The following is a 16,371-nucleotide window of genomic DNA, read 5'->3' as shown; positions in this document are numbered from 1 at the left end:
CCCGGGCTTGGATATATTTGGTTGCTGTCAGGTGTAAGAGCTTTACTAATGCCTTTACTTGGACTTCAGTAGGTGGCTTCACAGGTCTTGTCTGCTCTGGGCTCTCATGCTCAAAGTACCTCACTGAGTAGGGGTTCACCTGGGCCATTTGCTTCACTTCTTGGAAAACATGTGGGAAAGGTTAGCAAGCAGGTCTGTTTTGGATGTGAACTTACTTTGCTTTCAGGCAGAGCACTGAAGCTTACAGCTGCCCAAGTGCAGCACCACTGCTGTTCCCAAGGCTGTCTGTGCTCACAGGGCTGGTCCTTTCCTTTCCTTTCCCTTCTCTCCCACCAGCTGCCAGTGCAGCCTGGGCCTCCTGGCCTGCCTGGCTGAAGGCAGTCGCAGGTAGAAAATACAAAGATTCCTGCATCCTGATTAGGTCAGCTGCTCTCTCCAAAGGCTTCATCACCTGATCATTCACCTCTAGGTGACTTTGTTAGGAAAACAAGCTACTGCCTCCACAAACTGCTGCTCCCTTGAAGTTTTTGTTTACAGTGTTTGCATGTAGAAGACTGTCCTTCCCTTCCCATTTATTAGTAGGTCTGTGCTATCACTGTCTGAGGTTTTAGTTCAGCATACAGACAAAATCAAACGGCTTGTGGAGGCTGGAGGGAAGGGGTTGACTTGGTGAAGGCGCACACTGAGTTTGCAACCTCGCACAGAGCACACGGTCTGCACAAATTCCCCTTCCTGTGACGAGCAGAAAAGCTGCTAGCCATTGAATTAATGAGCCTCCCACCCACTTCGGCAGCAGTTGTCCATCTCCAAGTGCAGCACTTCCCAGCCCCACACACGGAGAAGGAGAACTGCAGGCAGTTACTGGGGAGCTTAGCTCAGTAGCTGATGCCATGTACTGAGCTCCTCACCAAGCTGTGCCTCTGCAGTTCTGGCAATTACTGCCCTCTCGCCTGGTGCTCGAGGTCCCCTTAGAATAACCAGCTCCAGGCATGAACCAAAGTCTTCCAGCACGCAGGAATGGCTGCTTCCCGGGTGTTGTGTCCCTCAGCATGTAACTTCCCAGAGTCTGAGGGTGGTGATGGGTAGAGAACTGGCTGTAGGGGAAGATCGTTGTCTCTTGTGTTGACTGCTCCTAGCAGTCTTTCCGAGGAAAAGTGTTGTGTGATTCAAACCCTTTAAAGGAAATCCTGAAAGGGGTAAATGGTCTCTACTGCTGTTTGGCGTCCAAAGCAGGAGAAGACAAACACTTAGTTTAACAAAATAGTAATGCAGATAACTGCAAAGGAGAATTCCTGGCTCTCAGAGAAAGCTTGCTGTCCAGTACTTGAGGCAGTGCAGCTGTGCCACCTAAGTAATCTTAGCTACTTCTCTTTGGTGCCTGTTATGCAAGACATTTACTTCTGTCTTGCAAGGAGTAAGAGAAAACTGCAGATGGTGAAAACAGTGCTGAAGTATGACCCATCAGGTTTAAGCTATAAAGTAGTTTAGCCTCGGTGGTGCGTTGCTCTCATTTCGTAGTCATTTGCTGTTGAAAATGAATTCTTAAATAGAAAATTATAAAAATTAGGACAAAAAACGGGTAAGAGTGGTTAATTCACATGAAAGCAGCTGCCTGAAGCTCCATGGAAATCCATTCATTGTGGGTATGAGAGGCAGCCACCTCTGTTTCAGCTTTTCCAGACAACTTAAATTCAGCTTGTTTTAGAGCTCATCAATGTGGTCTGACCCAGAATACTGTCATAAAATTTGGGTTTCTCTGTACCAGCATTTATGGGCCAGAAGAGCTATTTCATATTGCCCTCTGCTATAGACTGACAGTAGACTGAGGCACTCTGTCTGCAAATAACAGTAGTAGCAATAACTTCCCATGCAAATAGTTTGTGTTTGAGGGCCTGCCCTGAGCGTGGAGATTGGTACCAGGTGGCCCTAGCTGGTCCAGGTGGTGGCAGGGAGGTTCTGCAGCACCAAGACAGTGTTATGCCCATCTCTTTCCTTTTGCTTTCCTTTCCATGTGGATGCAGGTGAGAATTTACACATTAGTTATTCATGCACAACTGTAGAATAAAAATACAGTAAAATAGGAGGGAATCTGTGAGCACTTCTCAGGGAAGTGCATGGAAATTGAACCTGTGTTGTTCTTGCTTCAATACTGGCGCCTCTCTACCATGGTGGTTAGCACAGGTATAATATCTCTGACAGAAGAGAGAAAATATCTCTTTTAGGCAACCAGAAATAATGGATTAGGTCATGAAGCTTTTTCATTTCAAACAAAATGATCTGGTCAAGGTGGGATCTTTGCTTGTAGAAAGGATACTTCAGTACCTTTTATAATTTGTGGTTAAAATATTCCCCTTAAACTACCTTTCCCACTCATCTAGCTTACATAAATATTTGACTTGAACAGATACCACTATTAATCTGTTTAGAATGCTGCTATACTGTTTACACAGGGAGGAAAGCTCTAAGCCTACTTGTCCAAATAGTTTTAAGCAAGGGCAATGCTGCTTTTTAGCACCTGGCATAAATATTTGTAAAAATTTATAAATCCCAGATAACCTTGCCTCTCAAATATATTTACTGCTTCCTAAAACTTTTCCCCAAAAGATCCTCTAATTTTTGTTGTTCTTTCTGGAAAAGCTTGATTTTTTTTTTTACCCCCCCCCCTTCTGTGAATTGTATTTGCACATTCTTCATGATCCTAAGCTATAATCTGATTTTATGAATTAAAATTTTTGTCTGCATAGAACTCCAAGGCAACACAATCTAGTGGAATATAGTAAGATCCCTTCAAAGCACCTGTAATGTGAATCAAAATGTGCATATTTGAACAGGTCATTTCAGAAATCATGCAAAAAGCTGTCTCCTGTTCTGTATGTCCTAGCTTTCTTGTTACATGCATTTGAGTTACTATTTATTCTCTTGCTGTTTCCCTCTCAGCAAAGGAGAGTAAGAGAGATTATTTCTTTAAATAATAAAGAAACCCAACACCATTGCAGTATAATGGAGCTTTATTTTGAAGCTGCCTTTTATTTAGCCAAAGAATTTCTGAAACAGGATTGCTATTTCTTGAGAATGTATTCATTATAAATGACTTTTATTTGTCATATCTGCTATGTGAAGTATATGTGGTTGCACATGGGAGGGGGGAAAATCTGCTCTAATCACTAAACAGTTTATTCTTGGCTTTTATGGCCGTGGGCCAAATAAAGCTCTACCAGAATATTTCATTAAAAGTAATAATAAATAGTAGAAGAAAAACCTTGGCTCCATTTGAACCAGTGACAGAGCTCTTCCCACTGCCTGCAGTAGAGCCAGGATTTTGTTCTGTAGTGACTGGAGTCTATGGATTCCAAGGACACTATGGAAGCAGCTTCGTAGTTGAGGTTAGTCAGGCTTGTACTCAGCTTAAAAGTAAGGCTGGGTCTTATCTATTGATGTATAAATGACCATCGTCCATACCCCAGTAATGCAGATATGCCGCTTTTCAGGGCGTGACGGCCAGATTCTCTGATGAAGTAATGGGCTGTAGAGGAGAAAATACTATGGTGAAGGACATTTTCCTCAGCTATACTTTTCAAATATAGGGCAGATGTGCTGCACTTTGTGGAAACGCTCCATCTTGTAAATGATCTGATTTCCAGAGATGCATCTCCAGCAGTGGTTTCTATTTTTTTTTCTTTTCTTTTCTTTTCTTTTCTTCTTTTTTTTAATAGCACAAACATGGCATTTTTAAAGTTCATAGATCTTTGTTTCAAAGCTATTAAAAATATCCTTAGCTAAAGCTTTTGTTTGTTAGATATAATAGTGGGGAAAAAATAGGCAAGTCAGTAATTTCATTGAAAGTACAGTAGAAGGACTTGGCATGTAAATGATTTCTTACTGTTGTCTTCAAAGATATAGGGTAGTGCCAAGCAGGATTCCCTAGGGGATGGTATGTGCCAAGCACATCTCCTTTTGCACAGAAGCTGGAGGTGAAACTGTGGCTCCATCCAGCTTGCCACTTTTTTTCATGGCAGTATTTCAGCCAGCGCCTGAAGCCCCAGCGGGATCACACAGAGGGAAAAAGGCAGCCCCGTGCTGGGGGTGGGCCGCGGTGGGAGAGGGCGAGTCCCCCTGCTCCAGGCTGGAGGAGGTGGGCAGGGAGGAAGGGGAGGTAGGCTGCTGCCTTCAGGGGGCAAACGTGCTTTGTGCAATTTCTTTACTGATAACTGACGTGAGACAAAAATACGTTTTTCGAGTGCTTTGCCAGCTGCATTTAGAGTTTCAATGCTCTTCTCTGTCTGCATCTTTTAAAAAAATGTTTTTACACAAGATCTTTGGTTTCTGAAATTCAGTCTGAGTGAGCTTGACCTCTTGTGCTGGTTGTTCAGCCTTTCGGAAAGCATTAACTTCCTGGTTTTGAAAAATCTGGGTCTACTGAATCACAATAGTTGACAAAAGCTAAATCAATCACTTGAGGTAATTATATAAATAATGACCCTACTGCCAAGTGCAAGCTCACCTTATAAACATTCCAGCAATACCTGTAATTCTGAATTAAAAAATATTTTAGAAACATGGGAAGAATTTGGAAGCTTAATTTCCAGCTGCCTCCGTCTCCCTTGCTGTCAGCCTTGGGGACAGAGACACAGGGGAACGTGAGGACTCGCCCTAGAGGAGGTCTCAGGATGATGGGATCTGCCTCTCGGGGGCTTCGGAGGCACTGAAAGGGAAAAGAAGGAAGGCTAGTGAGGGAGGAAAGAGGGCTGAGAAAATTACAGCTGTCTGAGAGAGGAAGCTCAAAACAGGGCATGTCACAGAGAGGCCTGAAGGCTGCAGTAAAGCCAGGGAAGGTGCAAATATGCTTAGATGGCTGCTACTACAGCTGGATTTAAGAATGAGGTTATTAAAATTGGCCATGAATTTGTTAAATCCATTTTTAGTGGTATGCACAAATACCAGCTAGAAATTTCAGTCCCTCTTCCCCATGACTTACGGACCTGGAGAAATTTTGTGAATTGTCACAAATGCCTGGGAAATTAATCCGCAGACATAAGAGATGATGAAGGAGCACATCTTTCCTTAAGGGGTCAGAGGGGGAAGAGGTAACAAAACTTGAGTGGTACTTTTGCACTATGAAGGTAATGTGTACATCCTTGCATGCTGTGCACTGTTTTGTCATGATTTTTTTTTACTTTACAGATATTTGATTTCTTTGCAGACAGCTATCTCATATGCAGAAACACCACTAAGTTGCATTTAATTACAGTGCAGAGATTAAAAAATGATTTGTTCTGCTTTACCTCGTGCTCTGTAAATGTACAAAGTGCCTGTAACCCCTCTGTATATCACAGAGCAAAGCATTTGCATCCCAGCTCCAGGAAGCTTGCCAGAACCCTCTCTTACGCCTTTTCTCTCAGTCAGGAAATCTAAACATCTATTCCAGTTTGTAAGACTTCCCAAAGTGCTGCAATGTGTTTTGTAGCATGGTGAGACTCTGTTTATACCTCCCTCAACCATGAGCGTGAGAGCACTGAAAAAAGAAGGGAAAAATAATAATGGGAAAGAGGAACAGAACAAAGATGTTTCCCATTGGAAACTGCAAGTATTGGTATACAGACTGTCTGATGTTTTTGAGGCTGGAGGCCTAGCCTCAGCTGGTACATATAGGCAGTCAGGTGCTTAGGAAAGCTAACAGTGATAGAGCTGGGTGCAGTTGTTTCCTCAAACCTTTTTTGAGAGAGGAAGAGGTGACAGATGCAAACAATGAATCTATATTCAGCAGCACAGAGAAATGTTGTGAATTTGTTCAGGTGTTAACAAATCGTGTTTGGAGAAAGGAAGTGAAAATACAGATGTCCAAGAGTTAATGCAGCTTCACTTGACAAGAAAATGCTTACAATTTGTCTTTTCCATATGTCCTGTAATTCTGTTGAAATAAAATCCTGCAGTTTTGAATGGAGTTTCTTTGAGCTGAACAAAGAAAAGTCAATTAAATAACTTTTTTATATTGGCTCATTAAAATATTTGGCAAATGTTTGTCTCAGGTTAAGGTTAAAGATGTTAATCTCCACCCAGAACTGCCTGCGTATTTCAGATTGCTTGCGCTTGCATACCTTCTCCACAGTCCCCACCAGGAGCTAGTGCCAAGAACACATGTCCTCAGCCTTTTTGAAATGCTAGGCACTTCTGAAGGCATTTAAGACATACGTGGGTATCAGTCAGCAAAAGCTGACGTATGGACGTGCTGCGCACCTCTGCACGTTTGCCTGCAGCAAAGCCAGCCGTCGTGGTAGACCCTGAAAAAGGGCTCATCAGAGCCACCTCTGGTTTCCCCGCTCTGGACGTTGCATCGCTGCCAAGCAAACCAAGGAGAGAGGCTGCTGGGCTAAAGCCTATCGCAATGTTGTTAGGGGCAACGTAAGAAAAGCCTGCCTGGGTCAGGCGGAGTCCTGCTAGATCCCATCAAACTGCAAAGCTTCCTCCCAGCCCTAGTAAGCTTCTGGCCATCATTTTCTAATTTTACCGTTTGTTCAGGGAAACCTAGGCTGGGACATGCATAGGATAGTGCTCTCCTTGGTGTAGTATATGCCATCAGCAGGGGTGTGCTGACTTACGCTCTGTTCTGCGGGTCAGAGCTGACAGTTTTACCCCCCCCAAAAAAAAAAAGTGTATAAATCTCTGAGCTGTTCTTGTAAGTATTTTCAAGTCATGGGGCTACCATGGTTTATGAAACTTGATCATCAGAATTACCTCTAATTGCCAAATAAATTTCTTCAGAGCTTTGGGTGAGCGATGTATGTGCTGGTGACATGGAGCTTTGGGCCTGGCTGTGGCTGGGAGATCGCGCGTGTGATGGTGCAGTAGAGGGAGCGCTCGCCTGTGGTCCCGTCTGGCCACCCAGGGTACAGGAGGAGAGGGTCAGGGAGTCTAGCTCTGCTTCTGCTTCTTTTCCTGAGCAGACCTCTGCAAGCAGGAGGTGGAAAGAAACTTGTGCTTGAAGCAGTGGGGTCCAAGCCGCAGCATGCTGCAGCAGAGAAGGGGTTTGTATAATGCACAGTCCGAATCTTGTGTACCGCATGATCTAGGCTCTACAGCCATGGCTGAAGGAGCTTCCTTCCTGATCTGCAATGCCTATACTTCCAAGACTTTTGACTTTTATGGCCCCAGATGGAACAGAAAACTATTGGTTTGGATTCAACTCATCAAAACACAGGGAAAAACACTGCGTTGCACTGCAGGCAACTCCTTCCATGGACAGGCTTTGGATTAGATGTGCTGTGGTTATCTGCTTTTTAGGTGTGCTGCCCTGAATCTGGGTTTGTAAGAGAAGTTGCAAGCGTGACGCTGAGACAAAGCTTAATGCAGCTTATTACAGCATGATTCTCCTGTTGTAATTCTGGAAATAATGAAAGATGCTGGAGCGACTTGTTTATTATTCCCTATTAACACATGCATTTCTGGACGGGTTTTTATTCTTGTTTTTATTTCTATTAGCAAAAAACTTAACAGTCTCCCCAAAGGAGGGAGAATGACAGGAAGACTAAATGATTGGGGATTGGGGGAAAGGATGAACGCTGTGGAACTGGAGTTTCTCCAGGCCTCTTGAGCTGTTTCTGGTTTTGCAACACTGGTTAGTTTGCAGAGCATTCTTCTGTAATTTAAACCTATCTGTTTCTATGGATGATTCATTTTAGGAAATAGAGTTCTGGCTAAAGGCAAATTTGTGCTACATGCGTACAGTAGATATATCCTTCTTGACCAAAAAAAAAAAAAAAAAAAAGAGTTTAAATTAAAAAAGGGGGGGGGAAATCTATTTTCTGTGCTGTCTTGTCAAATAGTATGTCCAAGAAGGACATGGTTCCTCTAGTATTTTAACTTAAATTTTCTCTTAAGCTTAATAAGTCTGAATGGATTTGTGTTGGGCATTTAAAGTAAAAATATGATGGTCCCTACCAAGAGCATGAAAGAGCTATCTCTGATGTTTAATGAAACTCCATAAAATGGAAAGCAGGCAACAGATAAGATGGACAACTCAAAGCACAAAAATAGTGTTTTAAAATAAAATATATGCTGGCAAAGTATTTTTAGGGGAACAGACTTGTATAAAACATACAACTTACATCTTAGATCTTAAAGAAAGAAAAAAAAAAAAAGGAAAAAAAAGAAAGAAAAAAAGATCATGTTCCAGTCTGTTTTGAATGGTGGTTTAAGAATTGGCTGGGTAATCTCTTAGCATTAAAAACAGCTGATTAGCAGACAGAAGAACAAGTATTTTATCAAACTGTTATTACAACAGGATAGAGAGATTGTTTTATGATCTCTCCCTCTGGGTTCAGGCATAACAGTTAACGTTAATTTGTTTGCGAAATAGTTGCCTTCTGTGAATCTCTTAGAAATGCTATCTAAAATTTTCATATATATAACTTCACAATATATTTATATGGACAAAGCTATTCTTATGCTGCTGACATTCCTACTTTCTGACGAAATGGAGTAGATTTTTTTTTTTTCCCTTCCACAGAAACAATGCAATCTTCTGGATGATAAAATAATTTCAAATGCTCAGTATCATTGGCACAAAAAACAGCCATCTGCAACCGATCTCAAATTGGCTTGTAGGGAAATTGGCCCAAAATGGTTGGTCAACAGCCTTGCAAATCATATCATGTATCATAGCATAGGTACAAAAAGCTGTGAGAACACTGAGGGAGAGGAAAAAATTAGAAGAGTTTATCTAATGAGTTACGGTGGCTTGAATCCACCAAGCCCTTTGCTTCAAAGGATAGCAAGAATGTCTAAAGTTGCATTCAGTGAAGTAAGCTTATCAAAAAACTTGGTCATGGTACTCATCCATAGGGAGAATAAGGTTCTAGAGCATTTATTCTGGGGCCTGTATCTAGCTTCCAAGAGAGGCTGCCAGAGTAGACAGGCCTTAAAAAGGATTAGAAATTAGCTGCTACTGTTCTTGTGAAATATAGAGTATTTATTACTCATCTTCAAGAAGCTGAAAGTAGAAGGCAGCCCTTATTGTTAGAGGGCCTACATATTTTTCCATAACAAAACTTAATAGATGGCCCTTTCTTTAGTAACTTAACCTACAGTAAGGGTAAATGAGAAATATCTTTCCACGTTGCAGCAATGTTCCCAAGGGATCTGCATATACAAGAAATACTTCTTTTATAAGGGATTGGGCAACAGTGCTCCTGGGAGTTTTATAATTTTTTAAAATATTCTAAATGAATAGAAATTTGGTGTAGACTTTTCTTTCCAATGTGTGTTTTTCTTCTCCTCGGATTTGCCAAAATGCAGGTTGCCACGTATATCATCAGAAGCTCAGAGCTTGCTGCAATTGTCCGTCCATTAGCTCCATTCATCTCTAGCAGCTAGAGGAAGCCGTGCTCCCTTGTACTCAGCAACACAGCGTGCTGTTTTCATAGTCACAATTTGGTTAGGTGGCAGCCAGCCAGCTTTGGGATGGCTGTTTCTAGATAGGAACCTGACAACATCTTAGTAACTGCTGCCAGTTAGATATGATCCACACAATCCATCACTGGGACTTGATACGGGTGAAATCACAGTGAGTGTAACACTAAATGCTGGAGAAAATAGATGTTGACCCAGTCATGTGACACTGGAGTCAACTTTGAAGCCCTGATCCAGACATTGTGCTTAAGCCAGGAAATAAAAACTTGCATTTTCTTGCCAGTATTCCTGACTGTCAGATACTGCAGACAGCAAGAGTCTGGAGCGCTGTTATGTGTGTGTGCTTTCTAGTTCCTCTAGGGTTTGAGGTGTAGAGAAGAGATTCACATCTCTTCACTTCACTCTTCAGCTTTCTATTACTTTATTTTGCTTCTCTACATATGCAGATGTGATTTCCCTCATTGAGAGTGTTACTAAATTCAGTTCACTTCCTCCTTTTTTTTGAGTTAACAGTTCAAACATGCAGTCCTCTAATTTCTTTATCAAACAAGAAGTGATCTCTGGTCTGGGCCCCTGAATTGCAGGTGACTGGGGGAATGCAGCTGGAAAGCAGTTCTGGGCAGATGGCTTGTTCTCTCTTTCCTAGGCATCTCCCATGGGGCAGGAGTGGGTTGCTGGGCAGTGTCTTCAGCCTGACCCCATTCGGCTATCTTTATGACTCGAAGGTTAGTCACTTCATTTCCCGTCAAAGCAGTCTAGCTCATGCAAGAGCCAGCTTATTTCTCAGTCATATCTTCAGCTGGATATCGTCTCGCCATGCTGAAATACTACCACCAGCACTGCTGTGGCTCTACAGCACTGTCAGAAGAAAGTCAGGGACTTCCAGCTCACTGCATCAGGCTTTGAGATTCCCTACTGATCCCAACAAGAATGGGATTTGGTTAGGTATTTGAATGTCCATTTTTGGTTTTGCTTTTTTCAGCAGGAGCGTAGACTTTTTTTTCCTGATAACCTTTTATTTGGGCAGAACCTCAGAGTAATTCTCCTCAAGCTGATTGATGACTTCCTGAATCTGGTGTTGCAAGGCAGTCTTGTGAACGCTTTCCCCCAGAGACTCAACCAAAGTTGTTTGGGTTTCTAAATGCTTTATATACAGAGCTCAGGAGTTGCAGGTTTATGCAGCTAACGTTTTATGGCTGTTTTTTTTTTTCTTTCTCGTTATATCTAATACTAGTCACCCAGGTGCTGTGGACTTCCCCTCCCCCAGGCATCTTGGTCGCATGAACTTGCTAGGAACTGTTTATCTGACATATATATTACCAGGATAAAAAATTGCTGCGTTTGTATTTTTATATTACAATGTGGTTGTCCCCCTCTGGAGGCATTAGCAACTGTACTGCCACAAAAGTATTTGTTTCCATCTTTAATTTGGCTGATTTCCATGTAGCATCTGTACTCTGCTTTTAGAGCAATGATAAAATTTCAAGTTCACATGTGTGATAAAGATCTGTATGGATGAATTTAATCAAGATTTCTTCTAGAAGAAACTGAGGAGATCATGCTGACCTATCCACCCAGTCATCTAAAAAATATGTCTATGGATTCAAGTCATTTATTAGTCTTGGCTTTTATTTTATTTTTTTTTTATTATTTTTTTATGTGGCTAACTATGAAATTTTTTTTCTCTTGCTAAACATAAGATTCTGCTGGGGATTTTGGTAGCTTTATTCCACTTCTGTTCTTACATGATTGAAATACGCTAATGCTTTTGTCTATAAACGTGGACCTCTTTCAGTTCAGAGGTTTTTGTAGTGCACAGATTACTACGTACAGGACAGGACATTCTGCTCTCTTGATCTGGATTCCACACTCTTACTCATCTCAGCCTGTTAGTGTGATCTGCTGGTTTTTAGAAAAACAATTTTAGCTTTTATTTCCTGTCAGATCAACTTCCAGCTCAATTTACTGCCTCCATCAAAAGTCTCTGAGATGCTACTGTCTAAATGTTTTGGCCTATGGTATAAATAAATTTTGCAATTTGTTTATAAGCGCTCATTTTTGCACAGCTCATAGGGGAAAAAAGCTATAAAGGCATTTTTGGAAAAAAAAAAAAAAAAAAAAAAAAAGCCCCAGTTAGGCCAATGTGTGTTTATTCTTCTTCTGGAGTGTATGATAAATACATGATTGATTTTAAATATATTGCACATAGGTCTCTGATAAAGGATGTAGCAAAACCGAATAGAAAGCCACATTCAGCTTAGTGCTTTTTTATGAGCAAACCCTGTTGGAGAAAGAAGGCTTTTTCTACTCCTATATTGTTCCTGCAGGGAACTGGGCAATACGACGGCCCCTATCCTCGAGGGTGCCCAGGAATATCTCTTTCCCTAAGTGAGCGGGTGGATGCAGTGCTGCCTTCCCCATGAGTGGGTAGCAGGGCAGACGCCCCTGCAGCGCAGTCAAGCGCGGGACCCCAGGCAGTGTCTCCTGTGGCGTGTGTGTACGTGTGTGAGATAAGGACCATGACATTAAATTCCCACCTCCCCATGAGGAGGATGCATGCACCAGTGCAGGCTGAGGTTGTTCCCAGGTGAATGGAGAGACAACTGCAGGGTAAAGTGTGTTGGCGAGGGTAGAAATACACTGCTCTGTCTTTTTGTGTTGCCCCTTTTGCCCTGCGAGAGCCCATAGTTTGCATGATGCAGAGCCCATACTGCAGAAGTGTCTGTCTTTCCTGTCAATGTTGTAGGGACAGAAGGAGCAGAGTGGATCCAGAGGTGGTTTTTCTAGGGAGAACTGTGTGCTTTTATTACCACCGGGAGTTGCCATCTGCTGGTAACTATTACAGGGGTTTTTACTTTTATTACTTACTGAAGTGTTTCTCGGAAGCCTTTCAGGGCACCCAGAGACTTATACTCATTTAGTATAATTACAATGAGAACAGAACAGTTGCCAGTTGTAGTGCTAAGTAGAGGCAGGACTAATTGACTATGCAAACAGAGGATGAGGGACCACCAAGTAGGTGGTGCTTCCAGGAAGCAAGCTTGGGAGGTTGCAGGGTGTCATAAGTTGTCCGTGAATCAGTAGAGTCATGTTGCTGCAAAAAGGCAAACATCCTACCGAGTTGTATAAACAGGAGTAGCGCCTGCAAGAAATATGAAGTAATCCTTCCGTCCTGCTCGATATTGATACTGCCTCAGCCGGAGTACTACAGATGACGCATTTCAAGAGGATCTGGAGACACTGGAGTGAGTCCAGAGGGCAGCAGGGAGAGAGGTTGTATCTCCAAAGCCCGCGATAGACGAAGAGAGGCTGAATGAATTGTGCTCACTGTTGTCTGGAAAGGGAGGTGGTACCGGATCAGACTGTGGCCTTAAAGGATGTGAAAAGTTATGAGGGCTGGTCTGTCCTCTTTGACACTAATAGAGAGGATACAAAATAATGGACTTTAACCTGAATTTTCATGGCTGAAATTAAACGTTGGTAAGAACTTTCTACCAGGAGAGGGGGAAAACAGCTCTCTGCAGCTGTGGAGTCACCAGTGTTGGCAGCTGGCCAGACATTAGCATGATTGGGGAGGGGAGGGGATGGTTGGCCCTGCTTGGGGAGCCGTCTGGGGATGCGCTGACAAAGCATCCAAGGGCACGAAGGAGGAAATGTTTGCCCTCTCCGCCTCCAGCCACTCACTCAGGAGGGAGAGAAGCAGGAGGATAACTGCTCTCACCTCACCTCCCACGTCCCTACCCGACAGGGTGCTGCCCTGACCTGTGTCAGGTCTTTCCCCTCTTGCCTAAGACAGAGTCATCACCTGCACTGGCCACAGAAACAGATGTCCTGTTGCTTGCGATTTCTTCACGTCCATGCAACTTCTAGCTGTACCGAGCTCAACTTTTCAGCACAGATTTTGTCCTGTTTGAAGGAGTTGCTGAATTACTAGATCTAAAAGTGAAACTACATTGCTTACGATCTTGTTACAGATTTATTCTTGGGCAGCTCTAGACATTACAAAACTTCAAAACAAATGAGGCTGACATCAGTGTTATGATTCGAGACTGCTTCCTTTTTCCTTTCAAGCTGTATTACACGTGGCATTTTAATGACTCCACTTAATAATACTTTGTTTGCTCCGTGTTTTTTGTTTTCTTTCAGAAACACAGAAATGGTAAAATATGTGATGTTTAAGAGCTTTGTAGAAGTAGAAACTATATCCATCTACTTCAGAACCTGGAGAGTTAAGAACTTCCATATATCATGACTGCAAACCTGAATTAGAACATAATATATGCGTTCTCAGCACGTAAAAATAGTAAAGCATAGGAGTTAATGTCTGTGAGAATTCAGCATTTGTTTCAGGTGGATTGCTCAGTCAAAACCTGAAAGTATTCTCTGCAGGTTTTGATAAGTATGAAGGCTACAAGTTAGCACTGCTGGAAGTGGCAGAGGACCATGAATTTTATTCATCTTGTTTAAGGATCCTGGTCAGAGCATTACCATGAAACTTTATCATTTTACCTTTTTTCCCAGTTGCATTCTGTATTTACAGTTTCCTCTGGGGCCAAATGTGGCACTGGACAAACTGCAATGGGAATTACATGGGTTTTGAGGAGGGGGGAAAAAGTTTTAAACATAAATTTTAGATATTCTGCTAAAGTGGATAGTTGAATAGCAGCTGTATTAGTTCTAAATTAATCCATGCTCTAAATTAATTAAAAAGTATGAGAATTAAAAGGCTTTTATTAAATGAAAACACAATCCCTGCAGCTCAATGTAGGAAAAAAATAGTTTGGAGGTATTTTTCAGAAACGTATATGTTGGTAATTGCACCTCTCAGCAAACTGGAAGCACCATATGACGGTAGAAATCTTGCATCAGTTTGGGATTTTCTGTGAGGAAGTTCCTATTATCAATAGTAGAAATAACTTACTTTTAGGATATACAGAAATAATATTCTAATTCAGAGAAGCTCTTGTGAGTGTAAGTATTGTACAGTTTGAGCTACACTTTGGAAGAAACTGATCTGCTACTATATGTGTTTTCCCATAAAAAAATATTTTCACACAAACTTTTTTATAGCTATAGCTTTTGAGGTTGTTCGTAGAGAGTTTGTTTACTTTTAAAAAGGATGTCATTTTTGTAGATTATTTTATTATTATTTTATAAACACATGTGTTGTATCTAGAAATATTATTTATTTATCTGACCAAAGACTGAAGTATTTGGTCCAAGCACAAGCATTTTGCCTGCAAAGATGCCACAAATATCTACAAGGAATTTTAGTTTGGCTATCTGAGACTTTTGTTTCCGTGGAAAAGATAATCTTCAGCAGGTCTTCAATTCATGTGATGCATCATGAGCACATGACTGCCATGATGAATTGCCTTCCTAGGAAGGCAAAGAAAAGAAAATGCACAGTAATGTGAGAAATATCATCTTTCTGCAAAACCTAACCAAAACGTGTGAGAATGCCAGCACTACTACCATGAAGCTACTTAAATCCAAAATATTTTGGTTTTCTTCAACAGTAGGAATTTAGGTTTTTTTTTTTTTTTTTTTTCAATTGAAAAAACTACTGTTGGGGGGGGCAACACAGTAAGTAACTTTTTGTGATGAGTTCTGATGTAAATTATTGAAAAATATTAAATGTTTTGTTGCTGCTGCTTTGGTGCCAGCCCAGAGCAGACAGTCACAAGTTTACTTCTCACTGACTTTCCTAAGCATCATCCTGTTTTTTCATACCGCTTCTCTCTCTTTTTTTTTCCTGCCTCAGAAGGAACAGTCCTATCGTAAATAATTCTAAAACAAATTTTACCATACTATGTCCCTTTCGATTTGTAAAATTTTGGGAAGCATGATAAATGGCCATTTTGAAAGCAAAGTAACTATTTCCCATGTGGTAACCAAGACCTTGTCTGGGGCAGCAGAATAGCAGTAATGGAATGAGACTAATTGATCTAAATTGCATGGTGAGGTTTTTTTTGTTTCAGGCATTAGCTTGGGGGGCTCTGATTTGTAGTGGATTACATGACCTTTCTACATATATGGTTTTTTTGAATTCATCTTGGCAAGTCTTTGGTAGAAAAAAAGGTTTTCTTTCAGTTCTTGACTTAGGATTTCTGACCTCAGGATAACCTTCAAAGTGTGGCATGGTATTAAAACTATCAGGTCAGAATGAGGAGATGTTGCATCATCTTCCTAACCCACCTGGTTTTATGGTGTTCTGGGAAAAGTTCACAAACATGATCCAGTGCAAAAATAGAAAGAACCCCACTGATCAGATTTGACAAACTGGTTTTACTTTATATTCCAGCAAGCTAAAATATATTTTTAGTCTCTGTTGAGGACGTTCAAGGTGAGTGCTAAGGCAGGAAATCGAACGTCTCTAAGCAGTTCTGTGTCTCTCTGGACTGTGCACCACCACCGTGGCCAGTATCGTGCTAAGTACTGAGCAACTGCGACAGGGTAACTTGTGCAGGTTCCCTGCACTGTTACCCCCACGGAGTCCTGTGGGAGGAGGGCTGATCCTCATCCCCATCACAGCATAAAGAGGTCTCTGCAGCATTGTTTAGTTTTGTACAAATATTTTTCTCATCCAGAGTTTCTCTGCATTTGACAACAAAAGATTGGGAGTTGGTTTGTTTTTTAATCTCTTTGCAAAACTGAAACATTCCTGAAAAAACCGTGAAGGTGTTTGCTATAATACTAAGGTTTGTAGAAGTATGGGAGTCGTTAGCATAGGCAGGCTACCAGTCTGAAAACGTCCACGGTCGCTGTGCTGGCTCACGGCCTCGACTTGCTGTAGGAATCTTCGCTCTAGCACAGGACTCCCTTTATTTTTCTTTCTTTCTTTTTTTTTTCCCTGAACTTCAGACCCTTCCTCTGCTGTTGCTTATCTTCAGTACTAAATACAGATAAGTGGAGATAACTCATTAGTGTTTCATAATTACGTAAGTGTGTTTTTGCTGTAGCATG

Source organism: Rhea pennata, chromosome 4 (assembly GCF_028389875.1).
Source record: "Rhea pennata isolate bPtePen1 chromosome 4, bPtePen1.pri, whole genome shotgun sequence".
NCBI classification, from domain to species: Eukaryota; Metazoa; Chordata; class Aves; order Rheiformes; family Rheidae; genus Rhea; species Rhea pennata.
Note: the sequence above shows the minus strand (reverse complement) of the source record.